The sequence below is a fragment of the Apium graveolens genome, chromosome 1 (genome assembly GCF_009905375.1).
Source record: "Apium graveolens cultivar Ventura chromosome 1, ASM990537v1, whole genome shotgun sequence".
Lineage (NCBI taxonomy): Eukaryota > Viridiplantae > Streptophyta > Magnoliopsida > Apiales > Apiaceae > Apium > Apium graveolens.
In genome coordinates, this window is record NC_133647.1 from 118430465 (window position 1) to 118446530 (window position 16066).

The following is a 16066-nucleotide window of genomic DNA, read 5'->3' on the forward strand; positions in this document are numbered from 1 at the left end:
CACTTTATGATTTAAAGCAGACATTATAAATCTAGGAAGGAAAATTTCTTTACCTCTTGTTGTCAAAGGCATTATGAGCCTGGTGCTTAGCTCCTCCATGATAATATGACCTACATTGAGGTGTCTGTTGTGGGTCATTGAGAACACCAACTTTTGGACAACACTAGAGATGTTATCATACCCTGTCTTTCTGCATGTAAAATCCCTCAAAATAGAGTCAAACAAGAAAGACCATTCTCTCCTAAGCCCTTATAGGTACCTTATTTTTAGTAGTAAGTGAACCAAATAGAACTTTGGACACTTACTTACAATTTCCTATTTTAGTCCTATATATACCATTAAGCATATGAATGTCATGCACTTTATGATTTAAAGCAGACATTATATATCTAGGAAGGAAAATTTATTTACCTCTTGTTGTCAAAGGCATTATGAGCCTGGTGTTTAGCTCCTCCGTGATAAGATTACCTACATTGAGGTGTCTATTGTGATCCATTGAGAACAGCAGCTTCTAGACAACACTGAAGATGTTGTCATACCCTGTCTTTCTGCATGTAAAATCCCTCACACTAGAGTCAAACAAGAAAGACCATTCTCTCTTGAGAAACTTCTTGTTCAGGCTAGCCAGGTTGATTCTTTCACTATAATTGATGAAGTCCATGAACTCAGCTAGCTCATCCTGTGTTGGAACCTCCACCAAATTTGCAGTTGGGATGCCCAAAGCTACACTGATATCATGTTCAGGAAATTCCACTTGTTGGCCTCTAATGGAGCAATTAACCACAATAGATGCAGTCTGGTCTTCATGCACCATAGTCTTTACCATAACCGTGTTCCAAATATCTCCCAGGACATCCAAGTACAGAACTGGATTTGCTGTTAAAGCACCTGCAAAGTAAGTTTCAGAAAGAAACTTCACAAAACTTTTGAAAGAATCAGGAGCCTGATTTGCATCAGTAAAGCAAGGTAATTGGTGCCCTCCTTTGGGATGAAAGGTGTGACTGTGTTTGATGCCATTGGAATAGCTTCAATTTGAGTGGGTAAGAAAAATTAGAGAGAAGGAGTTTGAAACGAGAGAGAGCGGTTGAGAATTGGTAAAATTAGGTCACTTAGAGATCTCAAAAGCGTAAAGAGGTGTATGGATATTTATAGTAAAAGGTAAATGACTTATCGAGAACTAAAAATGAATGTTTGGAATTTTCTTATGGAGAAGTCATATTGAGAGAATAGATACATATCGATATGTCATTTTCCTGACTCTTATCCAGAACTAGAAAATGACTTGTCGAGATGTCAAATAAATACCCAGTTTTCCCTGAATGGATTGAATTGTTTCCAATTTTTATTTGAATAAATCAAAATAAAATCAGAATGAATTTTATCAAAAGTATTTTAAAAAGATAATTTATTAATTTAAATTATCTTAGTTCTAAGTTATTGACAAGTCTAAAGTTTATACTTGTAGAGAACTATATGAAGTTATACTTATCGAGATCTCTACAATGACTTATCGAGAAGTCATAATAAAGCTTGTCGGGAAGTCCTTGGAGAAGTCAGACACTTGTCGAGGACTCACTCGAGAAGTCTCAAAATGACTTGCCGAGAAGTCAATTAGACTTATCGAGAACTCAGTTCTCTATATACTTTTGATCTTTTTGATTCTGTCTTATGCTAATTTTACATATTGAAAATGCAAATCAACATTTAGACAGTTTTCTTCGAATTGAAAATTTCTAAGTTAATTTTTGAGTTTTTGAAAAATAAATAGGCAGATAATTCTGAAATATTTATAACTCATATTCCAGTTAATTTCTAATTAAATCAAATTAATTTTGATTCATTAGAAATCAATCTGCTGCAAAACTTTAGCTGAGTTCTTGCATTTAGGATGAAGAATTTAACATTCCAATCTCACCTACAAGTCTAGTGAAAGTTGCTTCATCCAAAGGTTTAGTAAAACTTTCAGCTAATTATTTTTCTGTTGGAACAAAAATGAGCTCAATGGTACCATTAACAGCATGTTCTCTAATAAAATGGTACCTTACATCAATGTGCTTTGTTCTAGAATGATTAACTGGATTAGACACAATAGATATAACACTAGTATTGTCACACATAATTGGAATTTTGTGTAACACTAGGCCATAATCCATTAGCTGATTTCTAATGCAAAGCACTTGAGCATGGCAACTTCCAGCAGCTATATATTCAGCTTCAGCTGTGGAAGTTAACACAGATTGTTGTTTCTTGCTAAACCAGGATACAAGTCTTTGTCCAAGAAACTGACAGCTTCCACTAGTGCTCTTTCTGTCAACCCTGCATCCAGTAAAATCTGCATCTGTGTATCCACCAGCTTCAAAACCTGTTCTCTTCGGATACAATATTCCCAAGTTAGGAGTCCCTTTTAAGTATCTAAATATTCTCTTCACATCCATCAAATATGATTCCTTTGGATTGGCTTGAAATCTTGCACACAGAATTGTTGCAAACATGATGTTTGGTCTACTAGCAGTTAAATATAGCAAAGATCCAATCACTCCTGTGGTGCCCCAAAATCTGGGGTCAGGAATCTCGGAGGCCACGCCATCTAAACCACTATAAACCACATACCTCACATCAAAATATTTAAATACTCACACTTTATGACCCCACACTTATCACACACACACACACTTACAGGTTATTGTCTTGGAAATGAACCATTCATTACTAGAGTAGATCAAACCACAAAGTGATAATTATTACAACCCAAAAGTAATTAAGTCTTACCGGGGAATAACCTTTAAATGAGGCTAGTCCGTCGGCCAAATATATGTTTCTTATTTATTACCTTACATAATTTATACTTCTAGATAAGCTGAACTAAAAACATCTGAAAATCAATCCAGCTTATTCGGGCTATCTGCGGTACAACACCAAACAATCTACGGAACAGCTGGCCATTTCCTACCCGTTTCCTGGCTGTGGTTCTCATGGTAGGCATCTTGATTCATTGTTGTGTTGTGTCAATTTAAGAAAACAAGTGTGAGCTATAATGCCCAAAATAATAATGTACAGTATGAAAATGACTGTATGATAAACTTACGTAAAACATCATATATGATAATTACGTTTTATTCGAAAATAGTTTCCCTTGGTGATACACACCTTTTATAAAAACAATCCTTTAGTGGATTTTATTAACCTGTTAATTCCTTAATAGAAAACCCAGCACCTAGGTTTGGTTACGGTATTGCATCACAATTCCAATTGGAAGAATAGGACACTCATTCGAGCCACCGCATACAATGATCAGTCATAATATAATAATAGTAACCTTTTCTACTAGTAGAAGGACGACACCTTCGTATCCCGGTTATCACCCTGGCCGCATTCGGGCTACGTGTCCCATTTTGGGTATACACATACTTCACAAGTTCCTGAGTACACCGAGTACCTTCGTCTGCGGTACCTTTGGTAGTCCATCTAGCACACATAGTACTAGAGTCTACCCCTCCCATGTCCTTTTAAAAGAATCCTATCATATCTCAAGAACTCGAACCACATCGAAGTTCCCCAAGCGTTTTGCTTGTTGATAGAAACAACTTATCTCATTAGGGTATATATATATATACGTACTTCCGAAATTTTTGAGGGAAGTACTAAAGATGTGAGTTGATCGTTGTCAACAGATAATTAAATAAGGGGGGAAGTTTCTCCTTGAAAATTATATTCAAAATATTAAAATAAGTCGAGATAATATTCTCCGACGATCTGAAATTATTCGAATGATTCCCGAATATCCGGGAGTATTTTAAATCAGGTTCTATGATTTTTAAATCATAAAAAACCCTTTTTATAAATAACAAATAATTAAATGATAATAGATAAATAAATAAACCTCAAAGGAGTTTACTTTTAAAAAGAAAATAATATTCCTCAACTAATTTATGTTTAATAATTTAATGAACTTTTAATATTTACTCGAGTCCAAAGTAAATATTTACTGGAGAATACTTCTCCATAATAAATGAATAGTAGATAAATATTTCTTGTCCAAATGGTAAAGTATAGTTGAGGGAATACGATCTTTGGAAATCGTTTTAATAAAAGTTCGAGGTGTTTAATATTTTGTAAGTGGACGTTGGATCCCTTTAAAACGTACTACTATGGACTTGTAATCGTCCTATAATATCACCGGAATGATTCCCGGGTTTTTATCTTGAAATCCCGACCGACTCTCGGTCTTATTATAATACGTCATGCTTATAGCGGAACAAAACATTTCACGATATATACTTATCGTACAACATCGCTACATTATGCGAAAATTCAATAACTATGTATCATGGCAAACATGGTATTTATGCAATGATAACTGTTATGGATAAACAACTAGAGTATACTAATTGCTATGTTTATTGCTGAGGTTCGGGAGCTCAAGGCCTTTAATGGCTGCTCTCGTGTTTCGTAGCTTAACTCTGCCTTTACGAGATGACGTATCTCTGTGAATTAGAGAATCAAGCCAAAAAAAATAGTTCTGATTGGTGGGGGTGAGACCCTTTATATAGATATTGGGAGTCCTTGAATTGGACTTGGGTTAGGAGACTTTGTGGCAAGTCTCTGAATTAAAATGGACTTTGGAGTCCTAGGAAGTAGGAAGCTGATTCCTTATCCTATGAGGTTCCTTGGAGGCCACTCTACAAAGATTTATGTCCCCACTAGGACTCATCTTAATAGCTATTTTTCTCCCTTATTAATTAATTACGAAATTAATTAATATTCAAGGTTTTGGGCCTTCTTTGTTCCATCAGGCCTGACTGGTCCATCAGGCTTGATCAATGTGTTAACCTTTTTGGTCTGAATGTCATACATCTTCTTATTGGGCCTTGTAGCCCAAATCATGAGTAATTAATTTAATATTAATTTTGTAATCAGGATTTATTTATTCCCTATCATTTGTCCCCCAACATTTGGGAAACAGTGGTTAGGTTTCACAGAAGTTAAGTTCTCTTGTTCCCTTACAGGGTATCGTTTTGCGTAAAGTGTGGAGCGACCTATATATTTACAACGATTTGCTTTAATCCCTATTTTTAGGAATTACCTTAATTTCCAGGAATTTTTCCTTTAATTCTGGGATCTTTCCTTAATTTTTAGGAATTTTCCCTTAATTCCGAGATTTTTCCTTAATTTCCAGGAATTTTTCCCTTAATTTTTAAAATTTATCCTTTTTCTGGATTTATTCTCAATTTTCGGCTCTAAATCGATTAGGAAATGTTTCAAATCGACCAGGATTCCTGATCGAAATCGATCAGGATCCTGATCAAATTAGCTGTTATTCTGTCTCTCTGGTCGATGGAATTTCGAACAGGATTTGTGCCAAAATCGACCAGGATTCCTGATCGAAATCGATCAGGATCCAGATCGAACAAGCTGTCATTCTATCTCTCTGGTCGATGGAAATTCGACCAGGATTTGTGCAAAAATCGACTAGGATTCCTGATCGAAATCGGTCAGGATCCTGATCGAACTAGCTTAAGACTTGCCTCCCTAATCGATCATATTTCGACCAGGATTCCTGATCGAAATCGATCAAGATTCTAATCAAATTAAACAAGCTTATTCTTTTTTGTTCGAATGAAAATTCGATCAGGATGTTATTCTTTGTCGATCAGGACTCTGATCGAATTAAATGGCTTTTTACCCTTTAATCGAATGAAATATCGATTAAGATTCTTCCTTTCATCGATCAGGACTCTGTTCGAACTAAATGGCTTTTACCCTTTTAATCGAATGGAATATCGATCAAGATTCTTCCTTTCGTCGATCAGGACTCTGATCAAACTAAATGGCTTTTTACCCTTTTAATCGAATGAAAATTTGATCAGGATTCCTACCTTTTGTCGATCAGGACTCTGATCAAAACATTTCTTCAAAATTCTGGTCGATTTTTGACCCTTCATGTTACGACCGGTATCTTCGTGTAATATTATTTATGGATTTGGTATAATATTAAAGCCGAATGAAAATATATTCAATGATTGTACGTTTGTGTGAGTGAAAATTTCTGCATTATAAATTTGCTTTATGTAGTATATGATTTTTCAAAGCAAGAGTTTATTTAATTTCTTTATTTTTGATTTATAAGGAATATTCTAAGCCTTGGAAAAATTTTCTTTTAAAAGGTATTTTGTTCACAAATTTTGAAAATGATTTTATAAAGTCTCTGAAAATCCAAGTTATTTTATGGTATAAATTTTATAATTTTTGAACTTGTATTTTATTTTATAAAAATAAATCATTATAAATTTTAGTTGTCATATTTAGCAAATTACAAGAAAGCCCTTGCATGCAAACCACCCTCTCATTCTTTTCAAGGACAAAGAGGACAATTCCAACCCCACTAACTCTTATTTCTCTAGCCAATTTCCTTTTTTACCCTTGCATACAAATTGAACCAAGTTCAAGTGGAAGGCTAATCATGTCAATTCCTAATTCCACTCACTTTTGCCAATACAAAAACCATAAAACAAGCAAAGACATGATCATTTCACTTCACTCACCACCACACTTTCTCCTCCCTCCCTCCTCCCTCTCTCACTCTCGGCTTTTAGCCGAAACCCCCCTCCCCATTTTTTTTCTTCATTCCTCAACCAAGATTCTACTCTTTACACAAGTAAATGTTACTTCCCATACCATGATCACTCATATTTCAAAGAGTTTTGAGTAGAAAGTTTAAGTTTAAAGGTTGCATGTAAAAGTTTTAGTGAAACTCAAAATACAACCTTGATTCTTGTGAGTTTAGGGTTGTTTTTGAGAGGACTACAAGGAATGGATAAGTGCCAAGTCTTGAAAAGGAAACTCTTGATGATTAAATGGCCATTCCCATCCATTTCATTTGGCCATGACCATATGGGAGCCGAATGAATGGTCCTTGAGATCATTCTTGTTGTTTTGCTCAAATTTTGCATGTTTATGTGATAATGACTTGAATTTTGTGGTGAAAATTTGATAAAACTCCTTGCATGCTAAGTGATCATCTAGGTATAGCTTATGCTAGGCTTGCATGTCAATTTTATGGTAGAATATATGTAGAAAATGTGTTGTTTTGGTTTGCAAAACCCGAGGACATGCATGCATGTGGATTTCTATTAGAATGTTGTAAGATTTTGATCATTTGGAAAGATTTTGTTAGTGAGCCTTAATTTCAGTAGGAATAATGTGTTAATATTGATTTATGCATATTGTTGCATGGTAATAATTCATGGTTATCTTTTATAAAATGCATATCTTGTGGTTTCAAAAACTTAATGATTGGTGAGTTGAGAAATGTGATCTCTTTTGTTTTGCCATAATTGTACCTTAGGTAAGGATGATCTCACCCAAGGTTATTTTGAGAATAAGGGAGTTAATTCAGTAGAATACCATGTATAAGTCTTGGTTTAAGTATTGAGTTGTTGTTAGTTGAGTTTGTCAAGTCAAAACCTTGGAGAAATGAGAGTTATAGTTTCTGTAGAAAATCAGTTTAGTACCCTGAGGTTTGGAGTGAGTTTTGACCATGTCATTGATGTGCACTTTGAGTCCCAAGCTACCAGAAGTTAGTATTGGGAGTATATAAAAGGTTTTAGGAGTTGGTTGGAGGTTTGCATGTCTTTTGGTTAGGTGCACAAGTAGAATAATAAAATCTGTCCAGCAGGGGACAGTTTTGTTGCAACTTAGAAATAGGAAGATTTGACCATGTCATGGGTAGGCCCTCATTAGGCCCTATTGGGCCTTAGTTAGAGGGAGTGTCATAGAAGCCTTTCCAACCATATTTCATAGGATATGAGTTAGAACCATGTGTCACAAGTTAATTCAAGTCAGGGCGTTTTCTGCCCAGAAAAACAGGGGAACCTTGGACTTTTAGCTTAGGCTGAAGAAGGCCCAAGCCAGGCCCTTGAGCCACATCAAGTTTTTGAGATGACCTTAGGTTAGGTGAGTCTTGTGTAAAAGTTTTGAAGGTAAACTTGTAGTTTAAGAGTGTCTAATGCACTCAAAAAACCATAGTTATCATCCTGAAATTTGCACCAGTGAGCGCTTTCACTTATCACATAGTTTTAGAACACTTAGAGGTGAGTATTAGGTCGACCACCATAGTTGTAAGATGGTATAAGGTCAGTAGAGCTAAAGGCACAAGTGAGGGTCAATAGGTTTTGGATAATTTAGGAAAGGCACATCGAGTTAGGAAGCCAAAATTAGAAGACCTTGTCTAGTTTAGCGACCAAGTGACTTAAGTGGTGAGTCGAGATCATCCAAGCCTAGTGTTACATTATGGTATATATGGTGTTATTTGGTGTTAATATATGATATGTGAATATGTGGCTATGTGTGTACTTTTGTAATTTAAAAGTGAATATAAAATTAAGTGCGTATAGGCCTAAGTGCCATCCGTATTTAATTTCAAGTTGTAAATAGGTTAAGATGGTAAAAATATATTATAATGAGGATTATTATTATTATGTAGGATCTCGAGACGAGGGAAAAATTGCCATAAAGGTCGAGTGAAGCTCCGGTTGCTCCTACCAGTCAGACTAGACCAGCCTTTCTCAAGGCAAGTGATTCAACTTGACCTTCGTATTTACTGCTAATAGTTCATACATTGCTACAACTATCCTGTGTCATCTGATATATTAAATCAAGTGTATCTTATGTTTATCTTTGAATTATATAGAGATGCCATGAACCCTCGAGTACGTATTGCAAGTAGTTCAAAAGTATTTTCATGATAGTTGAATGCCATGATAAAATAAAGAGTTGTTATAATACTTGATTGATCCTCTTGATTAACATGCTAATGATTTTTAAGTATTAATATCTCACCCTGAAACTTGAACCCCTATAGAACCTTACCTTGAACTCTGATAGTCAGATACTTACCAACGTGATTCCTCATTGATTGATACCCTCTTTCTTATCCAAAAGCTTGACAATTCTGATATATCCTGAGTTAAAGATCATTTCTGCATACCCTAACACCCTTAGTATTCATGAAGCCTACCTTCTTGATGATCCAGCACTTGAACCTTGATGAGAAACCATTGCTTAAAGCCCAATTTGGCATTACCCTTTTATAATATCCAATAGCCTCACTGAATTCCCTTGTCTAAATCTCTGAGATATGAAAACCATTCAGTTACTTTAATAGAGTATAGTTTTATGAATCATGGCCCTGAGATTTAGTACCATATTTCCCATGTTTCGAGTTGATCTATATTCCCTTAATAAAAATGTTTACTGTTAAAAGAGATTTTGTTATAATTCGGCATCAGTTTTTGAAATAAATAAAATGTGGATTTTTGATCCCAAAGGGGGATAAATGTTTTCCTTGAATAGTGGATCTGGACTGAGACGCGAGTCCTTTCCACACTTATATTAGGCTTAAAAGTTGCCTAGGGATTCCTGTTAATGTATTAGAACCCAGCGAGGTTCGGGATTACTTCGCGGCTGATCACCGGCTGTAATCCGTAGCGTCATAAAATGATTTTGATTAAGACATGATTTTAAAATTGTTTTGATACAAGCAAAATGATGCCATCTCACACAGTTTTATCTCTCGTTACCATTGGTTATGTCTTTCCATTGTCATTCTTTAATGTATATCTTGATTTATGTTTTGTGTCGTACTATTAGCACTTGTTGAGCATTTGGCTCACTCCTTGCTTTACCCTGATATTACAGCTAGCAGTTATGGTTAGATTCAAGCAGACTGCCCGTAAGACCTGTGATGTTGATGCTTATGTTCGAGCTCAGGTAGAATAAGTGATAGTAGTTGTGTGAGGACTCGGTATTCAAAATCAGATGTAATAGTTGGTAGTGTTGGGCTGTTCCAAACCCTAAACTGTAAGATCTTGGATTTGGTTGTGTTATCTCTTTTAAAATTTTATAATAGCTATATTTAATTTGTTGTTTAAGTTGGGGGCGTGACACTTCAGTTTCCATCCGTGCTTCTAGAATATCCCTGAAACTTCCCCATAGTGGGTTTTCCTCAAGTTCGGCCTTGCTGTATGGGCCTTAAAACGCCTAGTATTCCGAGCTTTTCGCCTATAAAAGAGAAGTGAGAAGTGAGAATCCTCACTTCACTCCTCATTTCTCAAATCTTCTCTAAAAAACTCTCTCAAATTTCTCTCTTAGGAAGGCGATTTCCGGCGACCTCAGCCACCGCAGTTCCACCACCTTCAAGCTTTTTCTGGGTTTCAAGCCTTCATTCGAAGAATATCAATGGTGGATCGTGAACTAGCTCATTTGGGGAAGATGAACGCTTCTAAGACAGGTACCGCCATTCAAATCCAATCTCCGTACACTTCTTTAATTGATATGATAAACACTAGAGGCAATGAATATCCCTCTTTATCTGAATTAGATTCATAAAACCATGGTAACACTTTCCACGAGTTTGAGGGTAGGATTGAGTCCATGAACACCACGTATAAACTTCTACCCCACCTTAGAATTACCCTGGACGCCCTGGGGATAGGACATGTAACTGGGAGGGCGACACTCTGTTTATTTATCGAGGAGCCCTGACCGCGGGTCTTAGGTTCCCATTTCATGAATTTATTCCTCGTTTACTTGCAGACGTAAAAATCAACCCTTGTCAACTCCCTCCTAATGCATGGAGGAATATTATCTGTTTTATGGTTATGTGTCTGAGAAATACATTTCCTCTTTCCGTAGTTGTCTTTAGGAAAGTTTTCCAATTTTATAACTGTTCCATGGGTCAACCGGGCTGGGTTTTAATTTGTCAACGACCCAAAATTCCCCATATTTTTGATAGCAACTCTATAGTTGAGAATAACCCTAAGTGGAGGGACGAGTTTGTTAGGATGACCTGGGCTGGGGGTGATTGGGCCACACTCTTCCATAGGCCCTTTTGTAAAGTGTCAGATGGTAGTCCTGGTAGCATCAGGTTAACTGATGAGGAGGAGGTGGCCTATCAAGCCCTTATTTCAGATGATGGAAAAATAGATACTTTGACCCTTTTAGAGGAGTTCTCGTTGAAGAAAGTTGGTATCTCTCAGGCCAGTGATAAGGGTAAATTTATATCTGCGAAGCTATTTCTTTCTTCCTTTTTATTGCAACTTTATTATCTCCAGAAGTTTAATATTTTTCTTCTTTTTCTTTCAGCTTGCGAGGCAATTAACAACATCAACAGGCCTAAGGAGGGGGAATCTGGCCGCCAAAAGAGGGCCAAGCTGAACAGAGATCCCAGGGGCAAGCCTGATGCTCCCACCTTCCTTAGGCCCCACGTCCCTGTTGTAGAGCCGGGGGATGATGTGGATCCTCCACTTAAGGCGCACTCCTTTAGGCCTAACTGGGGCTTTAGGAGAAGTGATACGGTGATTGGATCCACCAACATGCCAAGGACTAGTCGTACCACTCCATCACTCCCCACGACTTCACTGACATCGTCACGGGGAGTGACATTGAGACCATTGAGCTTCTGGGTTCTCAAGCCCAAGCTGCGGTAACATCCCTTTCTCTTCTCTTTAAATTCGAACTTTCCTCCTTTTTCTATAAACTTGTGTTAACTCACGTTTCTTTGTGCAGATCAACACTTACTTTCAGGCGGCCCTTCATCAGGCTAGGTCCTGGAAGGGGAATTTCGATGAGTTCGAAAGAGAGATGAAGAAATGGAAGGAGAGAGCCGAGGTCTTGCAGAAAAAGTTAGAGACGAAAGGGGAGGAGCTGTCTAAGGCTCATTCCGAGCTGGTTAAGCTTAGGAGTGATAAGGAAAAACTCATTGATGATTACATGGATTTTGATAAATTCAAGAATCTTATGGAAATCCATGATGAGGGTCTTTATTCTCTGCAGTTTACCCAGGGATGAGATGCAGCTGTGAAGGCTATCTTGGAGAAGCATCCTGGCTTAGTTGATCCCAAGGACTTTATAAGTCCTGAACAGCCAGAGGCAGAGGATAGCTTGGACGCCCTCTTCAACTCCCCTTAGCCGGATGATCGCATCCTGGATCCTAGCACTGCCTCTCTTCCTACTTATCCCGCAAAGGATGCTGAGAAGGATGTTGATGATAAAGAGCAAGGGAATGAAGGCTCCCGCATGGATGAGTAGTGTTTCTTATTTGTAATTTTTATTCATAACTTATTGTATTCTGAACTTATTACCCTTCGGGGTTTAGTTATGCTGCTTTCTTCTTCATATCTTTCTCCTTTAACTTTTCAGCACTTATTATGCTTTTAAAGAGAATGTTAAATGTTCGGAACTACTTGGCCCTTTGAGTTGTGCAACTAGCACTCCTTATAATAGAAGAATTCTTAAAGTCTTCTTCTTTTAATGATCAAAGCATGATCTTTGTTGAAATTACACAAAGTATTATCACAACTTAAAAAACTCATTAATATAAAGTCTGGTTTTCCAAAGCCTAACATGGTATGGGTTCAACTCTTAACAATAATGAATCAACAATGTAAATCCTACTGGAATTAGAATATAAAATCCTACGCAAGTAAAGCTTCAAGGTGCTTTTCAACCTACTTGTCATTTTGACATGTGAGAATCGTGTTTAACTGATTTACACATAGTAAACCTTCAGGTTTTATGCATGCCAAGTTCTCGGGACTTCAAAACCATCCATAGTCTCTAACTTGTAGGTTTCCCTTCCTTGAATGCTTTTAACCTTATAGGGCCTTTCCCAGTTTGGGGAAAGCTTTCCTTTCTGCCCTACTCCAGAGGCTTCCACTTTCCTAAGGACTAAATCTCCTTACTTGAAGAACCTTTCCTTAACCCTTAGGTTGTAATAGAATGAAGCTTTCTTCTGATAATTCACTATCTTCGCATGTGCTTCATCCCGTACCTCATCGATTATGTCCAAGGGTAATCTTTGCCCCTCCTCATTTTCCTCAATATTAAAAGCCCAGATTCGGGGAGATGAGTGCGATATTTCTACAGGGAATACTGCTTCTTCCCCATACGCCAACATGAAGGGAGTGGCTCCGGTAGTGACTCTACAAGTAGTTCTGTAAGCCCAAAGTATTGGGAGTATTTCATCCACCCAATTATTCCTAAATTTCTCAATCCTCTTCTTTAGTCCATCCAGGATTATTCGATTTGCCACTTCCGCTTGCCCATTAGCTTGTGGATGAGCCATAGAGGTAAATCGTAACTCAATCTCATTCTCTCCATAATACTTCTCGAATTCTTCATTATTGAACTGTGTTCCATTATCGGTAACCAGGATACGGGGAATTCCATACTGACACATGATGTTTTCCCACAGGAATTGTGCAACCTGCTTAGTTGTGATTTTAGCCGATGGCTTGGCTTTAATCCATTTAGTAAAATAATCAATGGCTACAATCAGGAACTTTCTTTGTGCCGTGGCCATGGGGAAAGTTCCAAGTATATCAATTCCCCACATAGCAAAGGGGATAGGTGAGTTGATGGAGGTCAGCATCTCGGGGGGTTGTCTAACGACAGGCGCATGCTTCTGACAGCGGTCACACTTCTTCACATACTCTTTGGCATCAGCCATCATTTCTGGCCAATAGAAGCCTAAATGGGTTATCTTATGAGCTAGCGCTCTATCCCCCAAGTGTTGCCCACAGATACCTTCATGTACTTCTTCCAAAGCCAAGCGTGCCTTATCGGGCCTGAGACATCTTAAGTAGGGAACCACATAAGATCTTTTATACAAAATCCCATATATCAAGGAGTATCTTAGTGCTCGAACAACCAACTTCCGTGCTTCAGTAACATCATTTGGCAACCAACCGATTTGAATATGGGTCTTAATGGGATCTATCCATGACATCCCCAGACCAATAGGAGCTACAAGCTTAACATCAATGCTCCGTGTCTTCAAAATGCGGAAGTATACACTTCCTAAACTTTTCTCTATCTCAGATGAAGCAAACTTTGATAAGGCATCTGCCTTAGCATTTTCCTCCCTTGGAATGTGCTCAACATGGCATTCATCGAATTGGGTCATCACAGCCCTTACTAGGTGGACATACTTAGCCATTGTATCATCCATTACCTCAAACTCTCCCTTTACCTGGGATACGACCAACTTCGATTCTCCATAGACCTTTAAGTTCTTGACTCTCAGTGTCCCTGCTAGGCCGAGGCCAGCTATCAGAGATTCATATTTTTCCTCATTTTTTGTGGTCGGGAAGTCTAACTTCATAGCATATTCAATCAAGAACCCATCAGGGCTTTGTAAAACTAGACCTGCTCCAGTTGAATTTGTTTTTGATGCTCCATCAAAATAGAGAACCCAATATTCCTTCTCCTTATCATCCTTCTCTTTCTCCTCCTTATCAACTTCCTTGTCTTGCGGTATAGTATCTTCCTGCCCCCCGACTTCTTGGTTAGGTTTGGTACATTCCACCATGAAGTCGGCCAATGCCTGGGCTTTTATTGCCATTCGTGGCTTATTCTTAATGTCGAATTCTCCCAACTCTATTGCCCACTTGATCAGCCTCCCACTAGCCTTGGGACTATGAATAATATTTCGTAAGGGCTGATTTGTTCGTACTTCAATCCTATGAGCCTGAAAGTAGGGACACAACTTTCTTGAAGCCATTACCAAGGCTAGTGCAAATTTCTCAATAGTTGAATAATTCAACTCAGCTCCATGCAGAATTTTGCTGACATAGTATACGGGTTTCTGGATTTTCAGTTCCTCCTTAACCAACACAGCGCTCAAAGCACTTTCTGAAATGACAAAGTACAAGTATAAGACTTCATTTAAAGCTATCTTGGCCAACAACGGGGCATGAGCCATATATTTCTTTAATTCCTCGAATGCCTTCTGGCTTTCCTCACTCCATATAAAATCTTTTACCTTCTTTAAGGACTTGAAGAACGGCAAGCACTTGTCCCCAGACTTGGAAATGAATCGTCCCAATGCAGCAACCCTTTCTGTGAGCTTTTGAACATCTTTGATAGTTTTTGGTGGTTCCATGTCCAGGATTGCCTTTATTTTATCGGGATTGGCCTCGATTCCTCTCTTGGAGACCATCAATCCCAAAAACTTTCCAGACCCTACTCCGAAAGCACACTTCGTAGGATTTAACATCATCTTGGTATCTCAGGACCTCAAAATCTTCCCTCAAATGGGTTATATGGTCAGTCTTTACTAGACTCTTGACTAACATGTCATCAACATAAACTTCCATGGTCTTGCCAATAAGATCCTTAAAAAAATTTTTTACCAACCTTTGATAGGTGGCTCCTGCATTCCTGAGACCAAATACCATAACAAGATAACAATAAACACCAAAGTCAGTGATGAATGATACCTTTGGGATATCATCATTGTGTATCTTGATCTGATTGTATCCACTAAATCCATCCATGAAACTCAGCATCTCATGTCCAGCAGTGGCATCTATCAAAGTGTCTATCCTTGGCAACGGGAAAGAGTCCTTAGGGCATGCGTCATTCAAATCAGTAAAGTCTACACACATCCTCCATTTTCCATTGGCCTTCTTTACCATTACAGGGTTTGCTAACTATTCCGGAAATTGAATCTCTTCAATGAAACCAGCCTCTAAGAGCTTCTCTACTTCTTGTTTAATAGCTTCTTGCCTCTCCGGAGCAAAGCTTCTTTTCTTTTGCTTCATTGTTTTCCGACTTGGATCCACATTCAGCTTGTGAATGATTAGTTCCGGGTCTATTCCTGGCATATCAGCTGCAGACCATGTGAACACATCACTATTTTCTTGCAAAAACTTCACCAACTTCCCTCTAAGGGGCTCTTCTAGTGTTGCTCCAATGAAAGTCACTTTCTCAGGATCCTCGGGAGCCAAAGGAATCATAACCAAATCTTCTGTTGGCTTCCCTTATTTCTCATCATTCTCTCGGATATCCAGATCTTCAATAGACAAAACTTGCCCCCCAACTCCATATGCCCTTAAAGAGGCTATGTAACAACTCCTTACCATTTTTTGATCTCCTCTCTCTTCTCCAATCCCATTCCGGGTGGGAAACTTCATGATTGAATGGTAGGAAGAAGGGACGTCCTTGAAGGCATATATCCCTGTTCTTCCCATGATAGCGTTATAAGTTCAACTACCCTTCACCACCA